This window comes from Octopus bimaculoides, chromosome 7 (genome assembly GCF_046866305.1).
Source record: "Octopus bimaculoides isolate indiv1 chromosome 7, ASM4686630v1, whole genome shotgun sequence".
Classification (NCBI taxonomy): Eukaryota; Metazoa; Mollusca; class Cephalopoda; order Octopoda; family Octopodidae; genus Octopus; species Octopus bimaculoides.
In genome coordinates this window covers 22,829,430-22,836,929 of record NC_142934.1, presented here as the reverse complement: position 1 = coordinate 22,836,929, position 7,500 = coordinate 22,829,430, and the positions used below count along the sequence as shown (strand labels likewise).

Here is a 7,500-nt window from a genome sequence, read left to right as displayed (position 1 = left end):
GGGTGATGACAGACACACAAACATATACACACATACATACATACATACATACATACATACATACATACATATATATATATATATACGATGGGTTTCTTTCAGTTTCCTTCTACCAAGTCCACTGACAAGGCTTTGGTCGGCTCGAGGCTGTAGTAGAAGACAGTTGCCCAAGGTGCCACGCAATGGGACTGAACCCGGAACCATGTGGTTGGTAAGCAAGCTACTTACCACACAACCACTCCTGCGCCTATATATATATATATATATATATATATATATATATATATATATATATATATATATATATGTATATATATATATATATATATATATATATATATATATATATATATATATATATATATATATATATATATATATATATATATATATATATATATATATATATATATATATATATATATATATATATATATATATATATATATATATATATATATATATATATATATATATATATATCATAGTTAATTAACAAAATTTATGTATTAGTCAATTGTCTTATGAATAATATGTTAACGTTGTTTCCATTATAGATTATGTCTGCGATTGCGTTCCATAGTTTATTAGATTAATTTGTCTCTTGAGTTTATAGAAGATTATGCAGTCTGTTTCACTCCATAGGGAGTCGTCTACAACTACTACTACGACGACGACGACGACAAAAGCACGCAGGCTATGGCAGATTATATTCTACCACACTTAATCAGATACAATACATAAATTTGGTTTTAATAATAATCCTTTCTACTATATGCACATGGCCTGAAATTTTGGGGGAGGGCATAAGTCGATTACATCGATCTCAGTACTCAGCTGGTACTTATTTTATCGACCACGAGAGGATGAAAGGTAAAGTCGACCTCGACGGAATTTGAACTCAGAACGTAGCGACGGACGAAATGCCACTAAGCACGCTGCCCGGCTTACTAACAATTCTGCCACCTCACCGCCTTAATGATGATGATGATAATCATAATAATAATAATAATAATAATAATAATAATAATAATAATAATAATAATAATAATTGTAAGCTATTCTTGTAATGTCCTCCTCATATGATGTCCCAGTGGCAGATAAAAGAAATCCTCCTCATCCTCACCATCCTCCTCCTCCTCCTCATCATCATCATCATCATTATCACCGTTAGAACCGTTAGCACGCCGGGAAAAAAAAGCTTAGCGGTATTTTGCCCTTCTTAACGTTCCGAATTTAAATTCTGCCGAGGTCGACTTTGCCTTTCATCTTTTCGGGGTCGATAAATTAAGTACCAGTCAAATACTGGGGTCGATGTGATCGACTATCCCCTTACCCACAAATTCCAGGTATTGTGCCTATAGTAGAAAGGATTATTACTATTATTATTATTATTATTATCATTATTATTATTATTATTATTATTATTATTATTATTAAAAATTTGTGTATTTCACAACACAGCTTACATGCCTTTCATGTATATATATATATATATATGTGTGTGTGTGTGTGTGTGTGTGTGTGTGTGTGTGTGTGTGTGTGTGTGTGTGTGTGTGTGTGTGTGTGCGTGCGTGTATGTGTGTGTGTGTGCGCGCGCGTTTGTATATAAATATATATATACACACATACAAACATACATACATGCACATATGTCTATGTATGTGTCTGTATGTATTCATTATCGAATGCTCCACTTCTTTGTTAAGACAATAGGACATGTATGGAGGAAGATTTGGTAGGTATTTCTTGCAGATCGAGCGGATATAACCTTATACATAAGAATAATAGATAAATTGACACTAAATTAATAAATAAAAATTAATAAGTAAAGCATGTTTGGGGAAAGTTCTTTTGTTCATTGCATTGTGTTGCTGTAAATACGTTACCAATGTCTTCCTGTTGCAGATGCATAATTTATCAACTGTTCATTGTGATACAAGTTTGGCCTTTGCAGTATTTAAAGACATAAGGTGTGTTGAATTAGAGCTGTATTTCACAAAAGGCATTTGCATTCTCGGAAATTTGGTAAAGTTATCAAGGCTTTGAATAGAATTACTTTCAGTGTTCGAGTTCAAACCCTGTGTTCATATTCTGCCAAGGTCAACTATTTTGTTTTTCAGGCTCGATGAAAAGGAAAATATCAATCCAGGGCGGAGTAACGTGGACTGTTACAGTGTCGAACGAGATACCTTGCGGTATTCTTTTCCTACTCTCTACGCTCTGAGTTCAAATCCAGTTGAGGTTAACTTTGCCTTTTATCCTTAAGGGGTCGATAAAAAATATTACTGATCCGTGGCGGACGGTCGGTACAGTAAGGCCTTCTGATCGGATGCTTTGCGGTATTTGTTCCGACACTTATCACTCTGAGTTCAAGTTCCGCAGAAGTCAGTTTTACATTTCATTCTTCCAAAGCCGATTAAAACCGTACCAAACAAGAGCATCTGATGGTCGGAACTTTAAGAGAATCATGAGTGTTACTATAGTATGATATCTACCATCCATTTTCTACTACAGTATGGTCACTACCAACTGAAATATGCTAAAAGTCATTAAACATTTATTCAACAAGAGGGAAAGGAGCATAATAAACAGTTTGTAGTGTAAATTTATTAAAAATAATTAACACCGTCAATCATTAGCACCTTATTATACAATTTTTTTTTTTAATTGTCAAATATTGATTTTAATGTTTGTAAACTGATTTGATATCATTTTTCCTGAGCATTTTCCAACAATAATGATCCAAATGTGATTGAAAGTGTTGACTAGGTACGCTCTTTTTTCTGGAGTATTTCAGTCTTGACATCAAGCGACGATCGCTCAATAGCTTGTATATGAGCTCCTGAGGTCGGGCCCACATAATTCACTTGATGATTGACGGTTTTGTGCTGATAGCCGATATTCCTTAAGTAACGGTTACTCATTTACGTCCTATGATAGGAATCAAAGTGTCCCTATCTCTTCGTTGAAATACTTCGTGTGATATGAAAGATGGGTTTTAAAATGTTTGATATGTGTCCCGGCGTCTTTTTGTTTATATGCTCGCTCTTCCTGATTTCAGAACCTGGCTACGCCTCTGTCCTTCTCCCCTGTAAAGGATGAAGTGCATTGCATTTCCTCTTGTCTGAAAGGTCTAAAAAATTGTATGCATGTAATTGTTACTACTTAATTTCAGGTCAACCATAGACAAACTCTTGGCAAGGTGCTCATTCTTTTTAAGGCAATACCGTGTGATTTCAATGAAGTTCGACGGTTATTTCTAGCGGACAGAGCACCCACCAAGAGGTTCCCTCATTTGCTTGGTGTTGTTGTCGACAGTGGTGTTTTTGTTGTTGTCGGTGGTGCTGGTGCTGCTGGTTAACTTCACATCAGCCCTAAGCGAACGAAACTATAACAGACATTCCAGCTGTGGCCACCCTACCTTAATTTGTGTGTTTTTTTTTAAAGATGTAGAACCACTATAACCAATGTGCGGAGAAGAAAGTCATAATATGGTAAAGAGAAATACCGTAAAAAGCTGAGTATATAAACGTGTGTATATATATTTATCTGTGTGTATATATATTTGTCTGTGTATATATGCTTAAGAAACATGAATGAATGCTTGTGTATGCCTTCGCGAAATGTGCGTGCATGTGTGTGTGCGTGCATGTGTGTGTGTGTGCGTGTGTGTGTGTGTGTGCGTGTGTGTGTGTGAGTGAGTGTGCAGTGGAGGAAAATGAGAAGGCATGTTTACGAACAAAGGTTGTTGAGGTGGAAGGGGGTTGACCCGCGACTCTGTTCCTTGTTTGTGTGCATGCGTGCGTGTGTGTGTGTGTGTGTGTGTGCATACGAGTACATATGCATGTGCGTGTGCGTGTGCGTAAAAGTCAGTTCCCTGGGGAAATTGTTGATATCAGCTTTCTGATGGCAAACACTAATGGTTACTTAATTTTCGTTACACGCTACACTTTTACATTATTGAGTAACTTCATAGACTTTACACACACACACACACACACACACACACACACACACACACACAGATAGATAGAATAAACAGACAGACAGACAGACAGGCAGACAGATAGATAAATAGACAGATTTCTTTTATTTCTTTGATTCGATTCAACCATGAGTCTGCGGTCGTGGTGGACAACCATCGCGGCTGTTCATTTAATCTTTTATTCACTTCAGTCTAAGGACTGCAGCCATGATGGGTTACGGCCTTGTGGAGTTTAGTCGATCAAATCATCTCCAGTACATACGTTTTTCTTAAGTCTGGTAATTATTCTGGTTGTACTGTTTATGCTGAACTGCTAAATTCCGGGAACGGAAACAAACCAGCATCGGTTGTCAAATGACGCGATCTAAACTCTGTCTCTCTCTCTCTCTCTCTCTCTCTCTCTCTCTTTCTCTCTCTCTCTCTCTCTCTCTCTCTCTCTCTCTTTCACACACACACACACACACACACACACACACTCACAGGGAACTGTCTGCATATATGTGTATACGTTATATATGCATATGGGTATATATTCTTTTATTCTTTTATTTGTTTCATTCATTTGACTGCGGCCATGCTGGAGCACCGCCTTTAGTCGAGCAAATCGACCCCTGGACTTATTCTTTGTTAGCCTATTACTTTTTCTATCGGTCTTTTATGCCGAACCGTTACGGGGAGGTAAACACACCACCATCGGTTGACAAGCGATGTGTGTGTGGGGGGGGGGGGGTACAAACACAGACACACAAACATATACATATATATATATATATATATATATATACCTATATATACGACGGGCTTCTTTCAGTTTCCGTCTACCAAATCCACTCACAAGTCTTATATATATATATATATATATATATATAAAGAATATAATTATTTATAGCATGGCAGTTTGTCATGCCCTCGCTATACGTCACTCCTTTGCTGTTACATAATATAGATCATGACCTCTCTAGGGTCATGTTATGTTTACCTCCTGACATGCAAATATTTACATCTACGCTAGCACCACACCTGCAGGTGCAACTTACTGCTGTTTGAGAATAAATACTCTTGAATAGTAGGTCGACATGCCAGAAATAGCAGCTAAGTTGTCCCACTCCCCAACGAAACAAAAAGATTGGATGATCAGGGTTAGTAAGGTTTTTGGCGTTACGTCTGCTGCCACAGTCAGAACTAGGATGGGATTAAACAACAACGGTAGTAGTAGCAACAACAACATCACCAGCCAGGCGCAGGCGTGGTAGTGTGGTAAGAAGCTTGCTTCCCAGCCACATGGTTCCGGGTTCACTACCACTTCGTGGCACTTTGAGCTAGGGTCTTCTGCTATAGCCTCGGGCCGAACAGAGCCTTGTGAGTGAATTTGGTAGACAGAAACTGAAAGAAGCCCGTCGTATATATATATATGTGTGTGTGTGTGTGTGTGTGTGTGTGTGTCTGTGTCTGTGTTTGACAAACCGATGTTGATGTGTTTATTTTATGAGCGCTGAGTATCAACTACTCCCCCCACTTAAAATTATTGGCCTTGTGCCAAAAAGTTAAAATACGGAGGAGATAGGAGAACTTTCCATGGCACTCCAGGTTAGGAGGGTAGTTCGGGATCTGAGGGGTTCCTAGGTTACCCCAGGGGGGCGTTTTATACTACAATTGGTCGATTTTGTTATTGTTTTTATTCTTCACGCAGTCTTATGTAAACCCCCAACTGTCCTTTGTCTTTATATTGTACAGGTGTTTGCGGCCCTTATGGCCAGTTGGCACGCCGAACAAAATGTTTAGTTGCATTTCATCCGTCCCTATGGTCTGAGTTTAAATTCCGTCGAGGTTGACTTTCAACTTTTCCAGATCGATAAAATAAGTACGAGTTGAGTTTTGGGGTCGATGAAATCGACTATTCCCCTCCCCCAAATTTCAGGCCTTGTACCTATAGTAGAAAGGGTCATTATCATTATTTTTAAGCCAGCCGGCTAGCAGAATCGTTAGCACGCCGGACAAAATACTGAGCGGCATTTCGTCCGGCTTTACGTTCTGAGTTTCAAATTCCACCGCGGTCGACTTCGCTTTCCATCCCTTTCGGGGTCGATGAAATAGGTACCAATGTAATCGACATACCCGCTTCCTCGATATAGTTGACCTTGTGCCAAAATTTGAAGCCATCGTTATTATTATTGCTGTTGTTGTTAAGGGGAAGTTCTGGCAGAATTGCTATTAATATTGTAGTTGTTTTACTGGACTGACGGTCTACTTAAAAGGAAACTAGGCGAATGTCATATGAAGTATGCAGTAAGTATATAAAGAGACAATGGAATCAACTTATATGGTCTAAGTAAACAGAAGAGTAAAGGGGTTCTGCCAAGAAAAGAACAATAGTTTTGACACTTTGATGAGTTTATCTGCTTCCGGACTTGTTGCAGGAAGTAGATGTACAGTAATTATAAAAATAAACCCATTCACAATAATGGGGCGTGGCCGAGCGTATTAGCATACACTCACACACACACATACAGATACACACACACGCACATAATGTGTATATATATGTATGTATATATATATGTATGTATGCATATATAATCATATATAACCATGCATACACATTTATACATATAGACACAAGCACATATATACATATGTATGGACGCACACACTGATACATATGAATATTTTGAATATCTATCTCTCTCTCTCTCTCTCTCTCTCTCTCTCTCTCTCTCTCGATCGCTTTTTCTCTCTCACTCTCTCTCTCTCACACACTTTCTATATACATGTATGTATGTATATGTATGTATGTATGTGTGTATAAGTATATATATATATATATATATATATATATATATATATACATGCGTGTGCGTGTGTGTGTGTGTGTGTGTGTACACATACGAATGTATAAAAATATTATGAAAGATACATTGTATACATACGTGCATGCATACATAGATAACGCGGAACAAGGGAATTGCAAGCGTCAAGAAACATTTCCTTCGGTATTTGTGCCAATTCTCTGTCAATGCCCTCAATTCGTCGACTGTTGTTGGTTTTCTAATGTAAACTTAGTTAAAATAAATTTTAGCGCTCTGACATCTGGTGAACGCAGTGTGTATTCCACTGCACCAATTTGTCCAATCCACTTACGTGGCAAAATCATAAGGTGGGCCCTAACATTCTTCTGGTAGTGTGGGGTTGCCTCATCTTGCTGGAAATAAACTCCACATCTTCGAAGTCCTCTTGTACGCTTTGCATGTGATGTTCAAGTAGATGGGAGTAGTTACAGTACTGTCGAAGAAGAACGGTGTAACTCAGTGGTTCTCAACCGGGGGTCTATATGGCCCCTGAAAGTCCATATAAGACTTTTGAGAGTTCATGTAACAAAGCATTAAACTGGGGATCCACTATAGTATTTTAAGGGCTTCTGAAAAAATTTTGCCCTCAATGTATGTACTGGAATGTATTGCAAGAAACAGTTAGGTTTCTTTCTCTAATACTTTACAAAGTTCAACCTACACAAG

General features: G+C 37.9%; 1 protein-coding gene and 1 long non-coding RNA gene across 5 annotated transcripts in view; both read left to right on the top strand.

Moving 5' to 3' along the window:
* The window catches only part of LOC106870463 (uncharacterized), a 361,104-nt gene that overhangs the window by 45,384 nt on the left and 308,220 nt on the right, over nt 1–7,500 (top strand). The window lies entirely within an intron of this gene.
* The window catches only part of LOC149134605 (uncharacterized), a 38,123-nt gene that overhangs the window by 13,947 nt on the left and 16,676 nt on the right, over nt 1–7,500 (top strand). Inside the window, exon 2 of the long non-coding RNA XR_016242564.1 lies at nt 3,451–3,534. This is a non-coding gene — a long non-coding RNA (uncharacterized LOC149134605). The remainder of the gene's footprint in view (nt 1–3,450; nt 3,535–7,500) is intronic.